The following is a 16,470-nucleotide window of genomic DNA, read 5'->3' as shown; positions in this document are numbered from 1 at the left end:
AGACTACCTAGGCTTGGTTCATGAATCAATGTCCAAAATTTCCAAGAGCTAATAATTAGGCATACGTATATGCCAGTAGCATGAATGAGAAAATTTTCAGAATGGATGAATATTCACTAACAGCGTTTGAAATTAGTTGTGGATTTGTGAATCAAGCTGAAGAAAATCTGCCCATCGTTAGCTGCAGAGAGTGAGTGGCAGTAGGTTCAAACCCCAGATTAGCATCTGATGCATCGCATTATTACTTTGTCAGTTGTGAATGTTCAACCCATCAGTTCCTGTTATTCTTAGAAGATGAAAAGATGAAACTCCAGTCACCAAACCTCTCCTTATCTCCCTATGACTATTTGTAGAGCACTTTCATTAACTAGGCATTGTATAGAGATCAACATACAACACAGACAAAGGGAGTTTGGAGGGTAGAGGAAGAAAAGAGAGATCAATTTGTCAGGTCATAACAAAGAGGTATGTTGTCTTGCTAACAGGCATTTATAACCAGTTCTTGCCAGCTGATTTTCGTTTGCTGGTATTCCTGCTCAGATGGTGGCGATGCAATTACCCACCAGTCTTTGCTCCTCTTGTTAGAGCATCGGTGACCTTCCCTTTATGTTTACTGCTACCGAGAAACCAATTGTTCAACTGCATAACGTTGTCTGTATGGAGGGCAAAGTTAGGTTCCTGCAGCTGCTTAGTTTGTGGCTAATGGCTGGGCCAGTCTGGTCCCCCCTTTCCATGGTGCTTTTTGTAAGAAGGCAACAATGGGGGCATGTTGTAATCTGCCAATCAATCCATTCCATGCTCCTAAAACAGACCCACTAGTAAAAATGAAAAAGAGAGAGAGGGAGATGATGAGGGTGAGGGTGATTGTTTGAGATGACTGGGAAGGAAAGAAAGAAGTGTTTTAACCAAATTCTCAATTAAACAATTCCAAGTATTATCCCTGTGAGAGATATTCTAGGGGTTTTTAGTCCTCAAACTAGTAATGACTAGGGATATAACAGATCCATTGCAAATTGTCTCTTAAGCAAAATGACATGATCTGATAAAACAGAATCCAAAGCTATCTCGGCATGAATAAGCATGTGAGATTTAAAGTCGGCAAAGGGGCCATCCCAAAATATTTTATAACTTTTTTAAACTGTTTAATGAAATTGCATACAAAGAAAGAACCCATTTGGGATAGTGGTGCCACAAATAAAGCATATATTTGAGGAAGTTGTATAGAACAAAGCCCATGTAAGGATACAAAAAAAAGAGAGAGAGAGAGATTACAAGTTATCTCTTGAAAGTTATGCACAAGTATGCAAATATTATTCTGCAATGTAAATTGAGAAGATGTTTCTGTGGGGGTTGCTAAGACCTAATGTTAACTTGATGACACATCATAAATCTTTCAATCAATCATTCAGAGGAAGTTGCAATGAGGGTGAGAACTATGAGGCTATAATGAACTTTCTCCTTAAAAGCTTAATTTGTGGACAAATAGAACAAATTGGTTTTCAAATGCATGTCATATGGATTCATATTGCAATTAGATTACTCTGGACCAGTGGTGGATTGCTCCTGGTTCGCACCAGTTCGCAAGAACCGGTAGTAAAAATTTGTAGTAGTTCCGAGAACCGATAAACCAGCCGAAAAAAATGCTTTTCAAAGTAAAAAAACAAAAAAAAACTCTGATGATCCCGCAGCACAGCTGGGAACGTCAGAGGCTTTTCAAAGCATTTTTTCTACAACCTCTTCAGTGGTAAAAAAAAAATGCTTTGAAAAGTCTCTGATGATCCTAGCTGAATTGCCTGTTCGGCAGAGGGCTTTTCAAAGCATTGTTTTCTGCAACCTCTTAAGGTTGTAGAAAAAATGTTTTTAAAAGTAAAAAAAAAAAAAAAAGTTGGCCACGCCCACCCAGTTACATTACCCCACACCAAGCCACGCCCACAAAATAAGCCACGCCCACAGAACCGGTGGTAAAAAAATTTAGAACCCACCCCTGCTCTGGACCCCCCTAATAACAATAAACAATGTCCATCACCCTCCCTCCTTCCCTCCTTCCCTTCCTTCTTTCCTTGGTGAGATAATTTCAGCAACTGTATGAACAGGGAGGTCTCCTGAAGGCACTCAAGAGTGACTTCTAGTAAATCAGGAAAGCTATGATTAAGATAATGACAGTAGTGATACATCAGTGTTGAAAGACTTACTTGTTTTCAGGAGACAGTAAAAAAAAAAAAGAGGCATAGCATCGGCAACATTTATTTGTGCATATTGTTGCATGCCTTCCAATAGCTATGATACCAATCCTATACATGCAGCCTCCATCTTTGTGTTGTTCCTTACAGGTCATGGGAGGTCGTGCACAGTCCATGATCAGCAACCAGGGTGCTCTCAAGCAATCCTCTATGAAGCTGAAAGCTTGTTTGCTAAATTCCTGTTTCCTTGGCCACTTTTATGAAAAAAGACATACACAAGAGGGGAAGGCAATTTCTAAAATGGGATTGGCATCAGGAGAGTTACCTGATGATTAATAGAGTTGAGGATACAGAAGCTGTGCCAGAACAATTATTTGGTAACCCCCACATCAGGGGTGAAACCCAGCAGGTTCTGACAGGTTCTGGAGAACCGGTAGTGGAAATTTTGAGCAGTTCGGAGAACCAGCAAATACCACCTCTGGCTGGCCCCAGAGTAGGGTGGGAATGGAGATTTTGCAATATCCTTTCCCCAGGAGTGGGGAGGGAATGGGGATTTTGCAGTATCCTTCCCCTGCCACGCCCATCAAGCCATGCCCATCAAGCCACACCACGCCTACCAAGCCACGGCCACAGAACCGGTAGTAAAAAAAATTGGATTTCACCACTGCCCCACATATATGGTTGAATATATATGAAACTGCTCGGGTTGGGGGGGGGTTTCATCCCAAAGCAATCTTTCTTTTATTCTACAGTAGTACCCTGGTACTCAACTGCTTTGAAACTCATCAAATTTGATACTCAATGCATTTTGACATGAACATTTCGTCCTGGTACTCATCGTTTGTTTGGTACTCAATGCCCAAGCTAGAACATGTCAGTGTCGGTTGCCTTGTGATTCACTACATTATTCCTTATGGGAAAAATTTGTTCGGTATTCATCATTTTAGGTACTCATCGCACCTCCCGGAACCAGCTAAGGATGAGTACTGAAGTATCCCTGTAACAATCTCTCTTTGTTCCAATTCCCTCTTTCCAGTTCTTTGGTTTGGATTCCAATCTCCTATTTCTCAGCCAGGTGACATCAGCAGAAAAATGCAGGAGTCGGGCGCCTTTTTTTGATACACCATGATGATTTCATTCATGACTTTTTATTTATTTATTTATTTATTTATTTATTTATTTATTTATTTATTTATTTATATGCCACCCTTCTCCGGAGACTCAGGGCGGCTTACAATGCGTTAAGCAATAGCCTTCATACTTTTGTATATTTTATACAAAGTCAGCTTATTGCCCCCACAAACCCGGGTCCTCATTTTACCTACCTTAGAAAGGATGGAAGGCTGAGTCAACCTTGAGCCTGGTGAGAACTGAACTCGCAGTAATTGCAGGCACCTGGAAGCTAAATACTACCTTTAACAGTAGCATTAGTCTGCTGCGCCACTCAGGCTCCTGTTTGAGTGGAGACTTCAGAATGAACCTGACCTTTGAAATGAACTGATAATCTGAATTGAGGCAACCCTTCAAATTAAACCATCTCCTCTAGGGAGATTGAAACTCCTTTTATGGCATGTTTGAGACGAGGATTTGCAGAGTCACAAAGTAGAAGTGCTCTTCCAATGCTTGTGTCTTGCAGTATCTTGTGTAGGGATGAACACAGGGATTGGGTTCTCTTTTCTGTGAGTTTTCCAACTTTCCCTGTGTGTAGGCAGAATGGCAATTTTCGGAGAAGTTGCTACTTGCATCATTCTACCATCTTTTCCCTTCCCTCCTGAACCCACACTGAATATGAATAGCCAGTCTTCTTTGTAGCATCTCCAGTTAGGTACAATTCATGTTTAGGTTTGTTCTTTTCAGCAATGGTTTTGTATGTAAAATGGCATCTTTCCCACTTGCTTACAAAATAGTGGCATATTGTACAGGTTTTGCAAATGTGAATACTTTGGGGTGGTTGTTTTTTTTGTTTTGTTTTTTACAATGTTATGATCCTGATCAGTCCTCAACCCATTCAGAATGCCTGAAAAAAAGAACTCTGTAAAACTACAGAAGGTTCTTCTGATCTATTCAGATACCGTCCAGGGGCAGACAGAGTTTGTACTACCTTGTGGATAAATTGTAGCTGCCATCATCACATTTCAACGTGAAATGATGGAACTTTGTGAAAAGTTGAAAAAAAAAGGGGGGGGGAAATCCCTTTAAGTAGAAAGCAAAAGAATAGCAACTGCAGAAACAGCGGTAACTATCAGTGTGGCCAGCCTGTTTATTGTGTTAAATTTCACAAGAAAAAAAAATGTGGTGGTGTTTTTTTTTAAAAAAAAATCCTTGGAAGCATTCAGATCTTCAAACACTTTTTCACCACTTATTCAACCGATTTATTCGAGTATACTCTGAATAGAAATAAAGACATCAATCAGAAGGATTCAGTTCTGCTCTCTGTTTGCAAATACCAGCTTCTTGGTTGTTTCTCCCAAAGAGGAACTTTTGATTCCTCCTTCTATTATCTCCCCATCTGTTTCTCAACAACAATATTCATTCGGGCTTTGAGATTGTGGATGAAGCCAGCTACATCTTCTCAGCCATCCTAAGCAACAAGCTTCGTAGATGCTGGCCTTCTTCATGCAAATGAGAAATTATAGCCCCTTGAATGGTCTTCAATTACAGCAACCAATTGCCCCCATCAGTGCAGATTAATAGGTTACTAGGTTATCTGAGGACCATCTCTTGCCAGTCACACCTACCCAACCCATTAGGGGAGGCAGGGAATGTTGTGGGTCCCATCCCTGAGGGAGATACACCTAGTGGGACCCAGAAGAAGGGCCTTCTCCATGATGGCTCCCTCTCTCTGGAACATCATTCCCCCAGAAATTAAAATGGCCTTCACTCTAACACTCTTCCGGAAGGCGCTGAAGACCTGTTTCTGCCAGCGGGCCTGGGGAATGCAGAGCGGAATGGAGCCCATTGAATGGCTCATGTGATATGTTATCACCGGGGCGAGGGATGGGGAGTCAGTTTATTATATTATTTTATTAATTTATTATTGATTCTCTCTTTTATTATTTTTATTGTTTTTATATTGTTTTTTATATTTAAAATATATATACCATATTTTTCGGAGTATAAGACGCAGCTTAATTTTTGGGAAGGAAAATAGAAAAAAAATCTGCCTACCAGGTATTCATCTGGCTAGCATCTTTAGTCTGGTCAGCTTCAGCATATTAGTTTGCTGGGTTTTTATCCCCTGCTTGGAGATAAAAAAAACAACTTCTAAGGCACAGCTGAGAGGAAGCAGCAATGAGAAAAGCAGGCAAAGCACGGGGTGAGATCGCTGCACTCAGCTAGTGTCTGGTTAGGGCTGAAAAAAAGCTTCTAAAGAACAGCTGAGAGTGAGAGCAAAGCATGGAGATCGCTTCACTCACTAGCGCCTTGTTAAAGCACAGTGGAAAGGAGAGGAGAGGAGAGGGAGCAGGCAAACCTGGGAAGATCGCTTCACTCGCTAGCGCCTTGTTAGGGCTGAAAAAAAAGCTTTGAAAAAGCTATATTCAGAGTATAAGACGCACCCAAATTTTCAGCCTCTTTTGGGGGGGGGGGAAAGGTGTACCTTATACTCCGAAAAATATGGTAAATATATATATATATTTATATTCTTGTAAGCCACCTTGAGTCGCCATGTTCGAATAGGCGCCAATTTAAATTTCATAAATAAATAAATAAATAAATGAATAATAATAAGAAATGCTGTTCAATGGCATCTGTAGGACCAAAGATATTTTACCCATAAAGCACTGAGGAAGACAAGACGCAGACTGTGAGGGTCAAGTTAGGAGAAACTACAAGGAACACTGGACCCTCATTGCTGTTCTAAGCCTCAAGCTAAGAATCAGCAACCAACCTGCCTCTTGGACAACTCATGGGATCCCAAAAATCCAGCAGGACCCATTTCCTAGGACTGAGTGATAGTAATTGGCCCAAGGTCACCCAGCTGGTTTGGGGCCTTAGGCTGGATTAAAAACTCACAGACTCTCAGTTTCTAGTCTGATATCTTAACCACTATACCAAACTAGCTGATTTAGTCCCCCTTTTCAATTCTGATTTACATTTCGTAGATTTATGTTAAAGTGTAAAAGAATCTAGTCATTAAGTTCGGTCATTAATTTCTTTTTATGTGCTGAAATGCTGTGATAGGCCAAACAGATCCTGCAATAAATGTAATCCACTCTAATCTTGATTGCAGAAAATAGGACTTCAGCAATAGAGTAGTAAATGTCTGGAACATTCTACCTGATCCTGTTGCTAGTTTCTCTAACCACCATCCCTTTTACCTTAAACTGTCTACCGTAGACCTTACACATTTCTTAAGAGGTCCCTAAGGGGGTGTGCATAAACACACCAGCATGCCTATAATCCCTGTCTTACTGTCCCCATTTGTACTTATTTTATGTGTTTATAGCTATGTTTTGCTTATTTATATCCATTTATTTGGGCCATTTTTCATGTGTCCATGTCTATGTCTATACTGATACTTGTTTCCTTGTGCTTGTTGACAAAATAAATAAATAAATAAATAAATAAATAAATAAATAAGTAAATAAATAAATAAAATGGATAGCAACAATGAATGGAGTGAACTGGTATTGTTTGTTCTTGACTGCAGAAATTTGGGGACATTCATATACAATTAGGGAAGGTCTATTTTAAAAAGGGTTACTTCGAACTAAGTGGAATTGAAATATAATTCAAGTTGCATAGGGATCTATCTATCTATCTATCTATCTATCTATCTATCTATCTCATCTATCATCTATCTATCTATAATCTATATCATCTCTTTCTCCCTATCTCCCTATTTACCATATCTATCTATCTATCTATCTATCTATCTATCTATCTATCTATCTATAATCTATCTATCTATCTATCTATCTATCTATCTATCTATCTATCTCATCTATCATCTATCTATCTATATCTATCTATCTATAATCTATATTATCTCTTTCTCCCTATCTCCCTATTTACCATATCTATCTATCTATCTGTCTATCTATCTATCTATCTATCTATCTATCTATCTATAATCTATCTATCTATCTATCTCATCTATCATCTATCTATCTATATCTATCTATCTATAATCTATATCATCTCTTTCTCCCTATCTCCCTATTTACCATATCTATCTATCTATCTATAATCTATCTATCTATCTATCTATCTATAATCTATCTATCTATCTATCTATCTATCTATCTATCTATCTATCTATCTTGTATGCACTGGTGTAGTAAAGTATGGAAGAGTCTTTGTGTACAAAAAATCCCAGTGAAGCAACAGTGAAGCAAAGCTGAAAAAAATTTCAAACTAAGATCTTAGAAAAGTAGAAGAAAGCATGCCAACTTGGATAAGTTTGTTATCTGACAACATTAAGCAATTCTGTATGTTTAAGGAGCAAGATGGCAAGTTATAGGGAGTGAAGGAGGCATCAAAAAATTAGGACAACTAATTTCCATGGTCATGAATGCACCATTAATCCCATGGAAACTTTCTGGAATGGGGTCACCAGCTGTTACCAACTTACAAACTCTGAAAACATCTTCTCACTTATATTTTCCCTGACTGGTTTGAAATTATGATGATTAATGTCCCTGTTGTCTAGGGAAATTTGGCCTGATAAAAGATATGCACTTCTAATAGACAGAGTAATCTTTGTTGGCAGCTAATGAAGATGCTGCTTGGAATCTGGGATGATTGCGTGGTCCAAATGAAATTAATGGCAATCAAAGGAGCTTCCCCAAAGAGAGGAGAAGCAGCTGGCATCAAAGGGGACAAATTCTCCTCTTTACTGAAAAGGAGCATTCGGTCACATTTGCAGCCTCACCTTAAAATGGATCAAATCACATCGAACAAACATTAAATGCGGTGTTTGAATGTGTATATTGAAAATTTATAGAATTACACCCTGAAGAGATTTGAGTGAACTGGATCAATGGTTCTTTAAGCAATTATCTGCAGTTAAAAAGAAAAAAAAAAGAAAAGAATCTGGGTTTTCTCCAAGAAGAAGATTTGTCATGCAAGAGGAAAGCAGCCAAGGGCTTCTCCGTAAGAGATACAAAATGGAAAAGGTCTTCAAGACACTGGAGAAGTGTTTGGGCAAGAAACAAACAGTCTCTATTGTCTGAAGACTATAATTGTAAAGAGAGTATTATAATACTCCACTTTTCGTTGACATTTCCCTTGTCATTCGCAATAAGGGAAAGAAAGAAGATACGGAAAATATTGGTTTTGTGTTTTCATATTCATTCATCCATCCATTCATTGTATTAACTGCTTTTCCATAAAATATAGCTATCAAAACTGGGATCGTGAACCTGATCGAGCTGAAGCCCACTTCCAGAACAACCTGGAAGCAGATTTTTATTTGCCCAAGGCAAAGTCTAATCCCTTCTATTCTAAATCAAAAAGTACAGTTCCTAATCTGTTTGTCTGGCACAGTGCAAGTGGCAGGACTTGCAACAGCTGCTCCCAAACAACAGCGCTTCAGTTTGTTTATATAAAACATTGCCCGGATATTGTGGTGAAATCAAAATGACCCTTCTGGTTTGGGCACAATTGGTTATCACACCAATTGAGAAATCTTTCTTTTCATTCAATCAGCTCCACTGCACTTATATTCCCCTCAAACTATCTCCAGTCTCTAAAATTTGCCTTATGAGCTGACTTTGCTACATATTTCATCACATCTATCATCACCATCATCATCCGCATTTCAAAAATAGAGAGCACCAAACTCTTGCCTTCTATTTCTCAGAAAGCTGTCATGCATCATGCCTGCAACTTTTCAGCAATTCAAATATTTCATTCCGTTTGAATGAAAAACAACATTCCAACTGTTGGAGAATTCCCTAATCTAGAACACAGAAAGGCAGAGTCTCAGTTTTTTTTTTTTTTCTTAATCCAATTATTTTCTGATCTACAGTGTGGTTAACATTTGACATGCTTGGCAGGTGTCCATAACAAGCTGGAATGCCTTCAAAATGCTTATTTATAGACCCTGACTTAACTGCCAACTAGACCATTTTAACACTGGTTTCTGTTCATTATTGTGCTTCTTCTTTACATGAGTGTTAACATGAATCCTTTTGGTTCTCCCATGCATTTGGATTAATTAATATTAATTGCTAATAATGACACAGCCATTAAAAGGAGCCTTGCTAGTGCTGGTACTCTTACCAATCTTCCAAGTGTGGGAGAACGTCTACTTATGGTATGATAAAAGTAAAGTTAATGTTGATTTTAATAACCATTTTGTTAGACGTGACATACTAAGAATTTGGAATAAATATAAAACAAGGCTCTCTACGAAGCTGCCCCTTTGGGTGTCACCACAAGAAGCTTTTTTAAAAAAAGAAATGGTGGCAAAGCCAGACTGGTTGATGTACAGTAAAATATCTCAACTCTGGTGACCCAATATTAAAGCCGAGGGAAGAACTTGAATCAGACGGTTATGCTTGCCATTGGTTTACTTATTAACAACTGAAAGAAAGGTTTAAACTGGATAAAAAATTTTATGGATTTGACTTCGTTAAAAATGAACTGGAAATTTCATTATGTGGCAACGATGAACATATTATTGCTAAAATTTATAAAATGTTATTGAAATTGAATTTGGAAAATGAATATGTAAAACATTGTATGATTCATTGTATGATTGTATGGACTAGAAGATCTCCAAGGATCCTTCCAGCTCTATTCTGATTGATTGATTGATTGATTGATTGACAAATTTGCTGAATCCTTCATGATTTGTTTACTTAAGACTTAAGACTTTTCTATCCTATCTTTCCTCCAAGAACCCAGGCAGCATATATATTTCCTCCAATTTTTTTTCCCCACAGTGACAAATGTGTGAATTTAGATTTAGCTGAGTAACACTGTCTGATCCTAAGACACCTATGGAAATTTTGTGTCAGAAGGTGGGCTTGAATCTAGGTCTCCCAGGCTCAGTCCAACATTTTAGCCAGGGTGTCCCCGACATTTTAGAACAAGTGGGACATATTTGCATATGCTCCCAACAGCAGTTGCTACAGCCAGAAGGAAGACCATAAATGGGAAGGAAAATCCATGGCAGTCTCCTCTGGCATATGGACACATGAAGTTGCCATGCAATATTTCTTCACCTAGTCTGCAGTTGTTAACACCAAGTGGCAGTGTCTCTGCCATAGGATAGGAGGTAATTTTTCAGTTTACCAACCACCTAAGGATGCACTATAGCTCTGATCTATCATATTTAACTATGGGTTTACATCAGGGGTGGGTTCTACTTACCTTTACTACTGGTTCGCAACGGGATCGCAGGCATATGTGAGTGAAGCGAGCACGCCTTGCTTCTGTGCATGCGCAGATCGCTGATGATAACATCCGGGGCGGTGGGCAGGGCCTCTCACTGGTTTTACTACTGGTTCTTGTGAACCGGTCCGAACTGGGGACAACCCACCACTGCTTTACATGTCTTGCAAAGGTAGACAGTGCCAGAATCACAGCCGTGAATCAGTGGTGAAATCCAATTTTTTTTTACTACCGGTCCTGTGGGCATGGTTTCGTGGGCGTGATGTGGCTTGATAGGTATGGCTTGGTGGGCATGGCAGGGGAAGGATACTGCAAAATCTCCATTCCCACCCCACTCCTGGGGGAAGGATATTGCAAAATCTCCATTCCCACCCCACTCTGGGGCCAGCCAGAGGTGGTGTTTGCAAGTTTTCTGAACTACTCAAAATTTCCACTATCGGTTCTCCAAACCATTCAAAATTTCTGCTACCGGTTCTCCAGACCCTGTCAGAACCTGCTCGATTTCATCCCTGCCCTGAATGCCTTCCAAGCGACTGCAGTTCACCTGAAAGAACCCTTGGGATTGTGTTAACAATACAGATAGTCCACAATTTAAGAGCACAATGGGAGAAAAATTTCCATTACTAAGCAAGGCAGTTGTTGAGGGAGTCACACCCAACATTTTTGCCAGAGCTGTCAAGTGAATCACTGTGGTTGTTAAGTAAATCATGCAGTTTTTAAGCAAATTCAGCTTCCCCTACCAACTTTGATTGTAAGTCAAGGGTGACTAATAGATTTATGGAAAGTGGTCTTTTCTGGCAGAATCCCTGTGACCTTAACTGTGATCATTCTTTACTGTCTTTGAGTCCTCCTCTGCTGCCTCCCTAAAATTTTGCACTTCATCAAGTAGCAGCTAAATCTAGCACTGACTGATTTATTCCTGCCTAAACTCATTTACAGAAAGAGAAAGAGAGTGGAGGGAGGGAGGGTAAGAGACAGAGAGAGACAGAGGGAGAGAGAGACAGAGGGGGAGAGGGAGGGAGGGAGGGAGAGAGAGAAAGGAAGAAAGAAAAAGAAAGAAAGAAAGAAAGAAAGAAAGAGAAGAGAGAAGAGAAGAGAAGAGAAGAGAAGAGAAGAGAAGAGAAGAGAAGAGAAGAGAAGAGAAGAGAAGAGAAGAGAAGAGAAGAGAAGATTTATTTATTTCCCTGCCCTCCATATAATCTGATTGGCTTTTGTGGCAGCTGAAAGGAGAAAGTGGCAGCTAAGAGAGAGACAATCATATCAGGAAGAGCACATGCTAATGTAATCAGGGGCTCTGAAAGGAAGTGATTTTGACAGATTAGAAATTATAGCTTGGGATGGGATCCCACCCAAGTTGTCAGCCTCTCTTCCGGCAGTAACAGCAGGCTCAGTGAAACTTAAAGATCTTTCTCTCGGTTTGTTGTGTTCTGTCACACCAGCCTGTAACGCTGATGGATTTCTGACAGGAAAACCTAAGAAACAGGAGGCAAAATCTTCCTGTTTGGCATCTTAATCTTCGATTAAGGATGCAACCTGGATGATGCCATCAGAAAGGCTTGAGGGTTTGCATTCCCCCAAAGAAAATTGTAACTCTAATTCAGAGTTCCTCCCCTTTTTTAACTGCTGATTATTCAAGCACACTTTCATCCTTAAGGATGGCGTTGGCAGGCTGACCATGGAACAAAGATATACTAATCCTGATTTCTGAACCCTTCTTTCTAGCCAGGTGTGCATCTCCTGGCAGCAGAGCAGGTCAAAGCTGTGAAGATAAAATGTGCCTGTACTTATTTTTCCCGCTCTCCCCAGCTCATTAGTGCCCATTAACAACCACCTGAGGGAATATAATGACCAGTGGAAAAAGGGCAAAGCAACCCTGAATGAACCAAACAAATGGCGCAGATAGATATTATCCACCAGCAATACTAAAGTAGAGAAGCTCAGCCATTGAGGGCATCTCCTAGGAAACCACTGGATCACATTAAAAGATATTGACGTTAACATAAAGAGAGCTGCATGGCGAACAGCATGAATCTGACAGAATTGAGGATGGCTTTCTAAATTCAATCATTCTGAATCCTAACCCCCCACAAAAGTCATCTGTGTATATCTCTCGGCTTAGAGGCTTTCACATTTTGCCACCGTTACAAAACAAGGGATACAAGGTTTAAGTAAATGAAATGGTTTGAAAGGGGAAAGAGCAGAGCTGCTCACCGTAGGCACAGCGAGAAATAAATATAGATTGGCTGAGACCTGGAGGTCTCTGTTTGGGCCTTGGGTCTGCGCTAGGGATCCCCACATGCATACACTTCTGACACCCCAGGTGTAAAAGCCAGACAAACAGAGGTCTCTCTAGAAACTGGTGACTAGACAGGCTGAGTGAACCTTCAGTTTGAATTATTCCTTCAAGCTGAATCACCAAACTAATCTGAAGCGTCAGTTGGAATTGGTGCTTTTGAATTGATTTGGCAGGTAATGGACTTTCGTGCATGAGAACAGTATAGCCGGGCAAATCCTTGCTTTGACATGTGCAGGAACCTATACAAGCCACCTTTTAAAAATAAAATTGCTGCAGCAGCTGCCTCTTTTTCCAAACATCTGTGGAAACCACTCCCAATTTTCACCATGCTTATGTGCAGGTGAAGCAACTGTAGTGTGCTCTGTGTCCTCCTGAGCAATTCAAAGGATTTGCAGACTTTTTTTTTATTATTAAACTGAGTTGATAATTCAAATCTCAGCTTTTCAGATCATATCAGACCTCAGGGAATAAGATGGTCTAGGACAGGGTGATTGAGGAGCCCATTTTGGTGTGTGTGTGTGTGTGTGTGTGTGTGTCTAGAGAGCGAATGTAGAAATGTGTGTGCAAGTACATACATGTGAAAAATGGAGTATTGTGGCTCTAAACATGTGAAAAGAGTGAGAGAATTTCAGACAATGATAATTTTAAAAGAAAGATTATGGGCCACTGAATATTCTTCCCAAGGTTTGCCATCTCTGATGTATAGAAATTGATTGGTTGGTTGGTTGATTGATTATGTGCCATCAAGGTGCTAGCGACCCTATAAATAGATTTCCTCCACGGTGATCTGTTCCTAATCTGATCTTTCAAGTTTTTCGATGGTGCACCAATCATCATTATAACTGAGTCCATCCACCTTCCCACTGGTTATTCTCTTTTTCTCTTTCCTTCCATCTTTTCCAGTCTTGCAGCCTTCTCCACAAAATTAGGTGATTGCATAAAATTGAATCATTTGTGCCTCAAATGAGAATTCTGGGTTGATTTGTTTGAAGATCCATCCATGTGTTTCCTTGGTTGTCCACAGTATTCTCTCTCTCCCCCCCCCCTCCCTCTCTCCCTCCCTCCCTCCCTCTCTCTCTTTTATAATTTTTATTAAAGAGGGTTTTTGTATAAGTTTTATAAGATAAAACTTATACAAACTAATATAGCAATAGCACTTAGACTTATATACCGCTCCATAGTGCTTTACAGCCCTCTCTGAGAAGTTTACAGAGTCAGCATATTGGCCCCAACAATCTGGGTCCTCATTTTATTGACTTCAGAAGGATGGAAAGCTGAGTCAACCTTGAGTCGGTCAGAATCGAACCTCTGGTAGTGAATAGTGAGTTAAACCTGCAGTACTGCATTCTAACCACTGCGCCACCATGGCTGTAAAGTAAGATTATAAAGTAAGAAAAGGAAATCAACAACAACAAAAAAGAACTCAAGGAACTGTCTGCAGCAGTACTCTCAGGAGTCTTCTCCAACACCAAAGTTCAAAGGTGCCAATACTCTTCATTTCCTGCTTCTTTAAAGTCCATATATAGGAATTCAAAGTCCCTTTGTATAATACCCATGTCATTTTCTTGGAAAATCAGACAGAAGAGATTTGCTGTTGTCTCCTCCCAGATGATTTTCTCCCAGTCTACCCTACAACCTTGGGAGAGTCCTGATAGTCTTAGCTATAAAAATTCATTATTTCCAACTCTGTTTAATTTCTGGGGACAACCAAGGTTGGCTGTGTTCTGCCCCCCAGTGGATGTTCTTTGATGCAGCATCAGCCCTAAAGAAGAGTCCCAAGAACTTGGATACCCGCTCTCTACTTTGCAACATGGTAGCTGTTCCTTATTTGGAGTTTTCCAATGTAGATGTGCATCACGATTGCTAAATAAAATATGAATTTTTACTCAGGGTTTTTTTCCCCCCATTCATATGGAAATATTTTCTCAAACCCTTACATAAGAGCTTATTTCTATTCCAATTACACCCTGCCCTTCAAGCCCACTTTAGTAGCTTATTTACATTTTAGAATTATCTACAACCAAAGGAGGATGAGATTGAGATTAAATCCTTCAAATTTGGAGCCAAGCTCTGCAAATCAAAGTTTTGAAGAGCTGTTCCTGAACTGGGAACAATTCATATAAGGAGGGTTTTGTTTTTTTTTCTAGGAAATATTTCCTTACCGAGACGTTGATTCTTGTACTTATTATCAAACAGACATATTCACACATAAGTGCCTGCCTCCCCTCTGTTCACCCTTACTGAGGTTGCTAATAGACAGACTGCAGCACATGAGACACAAGTGGATTTTTGTTGTTTGAGAAGGGTTTTGTCTCTGTGTGTCTTCTGAATGGAGATTGCAGCAGAGGGCATCTCCCCCCCTCCCCCCCGAAAAAAAAAGACACTTGTGTCTCATCATTTGCTAAAGTTCAGATTGCTTGGTGTAAATGTCAGCCAATTTTGTAAAATATCAGCATGATGAAAGAAACAAAGCCAGTCAGATAATAGAAGCACAAAAGGAAGACGTGAAGTGGACAATCCAGTTGTGCCGTTCTTCTAAATTAAGGATGGGTGAAGGGTTGGGATTTTTTTTTTTTTTTTTTTTTTTGGCAACCAAGTAATTCACTTTCACCAAAACAGACTGACAGCAAGTCTCAGACAGTAAACCCAGAGAGGATCTTTAACCGTCAATTTAAGCCGAAATCATTTTTGACGTGCAAAGCTTACTGCAGCATCATTGTGCAGACTGGAAGCTATTGTAACAGTTTCAAATTATGGGATTAGGGTTTATCGAGTCAGCAGGGAGCTTTTAGGGCTGGGAGAGAAAAGTCAAATTACGGTCAAAAATAGTAAAAGGCAAAATGGCAGGTGGGGGAAGGAGAGGCAAATAAATGTCAGGTATGCAGTGCTAATGACAACAAGGGCTCTGGCATCAAAGATTCAGCTCAGTCAATGGGCAGGATAGTTTGAACTTAACAAGATCAACCTTGCAAGGTATGATTTGAGCAAGATGATCTTATGCTCCTACCTCAATGGGGTGAAGACATTTGGCTGCTTATAGCAAGGGATAAATTGCTGCCCAGCTTCTGTTCCATATATAGAAGCTGGCAATTTCAATACAGGTAGTCCTTGGCTTCTGTTTAATGACAGTTCAAATTTACAACGTTTGGTGAAAAAATGACTTGCAACCTATCCTTGAAGTTATGACCATTGCTCCACTCCTGTGGTCAAAATATGGGCACTTGGCTACTGACGTGCATTTACTAAGGCTACAGTCATGTGATCACAATTTATTACCTTCCCGGGTGGCTTCCATTAAGCAAAATTAATTGGGAAAGCTGAACACCTGCATGATTCACTGGAACATCTGTAAAAATTACAATGTGCCAGTAATTACCATGTTTCCCCGAAAATAAGACCCTGTCTTATATTTTTTTGAATCCTGAAATAAGTACTTAGCCTTATTGCCATGCACTCAAAAGCCCGATTGGGCTTATTATCCGGGGATGTCTTATTTTGGGGAAAACAGGGTAAGAATACATAGAAAGAAGATTATTAACAATGAGAGCAATTAATCAGTGGAACAGAAGTTCTTACTTTCAGAAGTTGTAGATGCTCCATCACTGGAGGTTTGCAAGAAGAAGTTGGACAACTATTTGACTGGAATGGTCA

Source organism: Pituophis catenifer, unplaced genomic scaffold, assembly GCF_029215685.1.
Source record: "Pituophis catenifer annectens isolate HBS135680 unplaced genomic scaffold, rPitCat1.0.hap2 SCAF_1, whole genome shotgun sequence".
NCBI classification, from domain to species: Eukaryota; Metazoa; Chordata; class Lepidosauria; order Squamata; family Colubridae; genus Pituophis; species Pituophis catenifer.
This window is presented reverse-complemented; position numbering follows the sequence as displayed.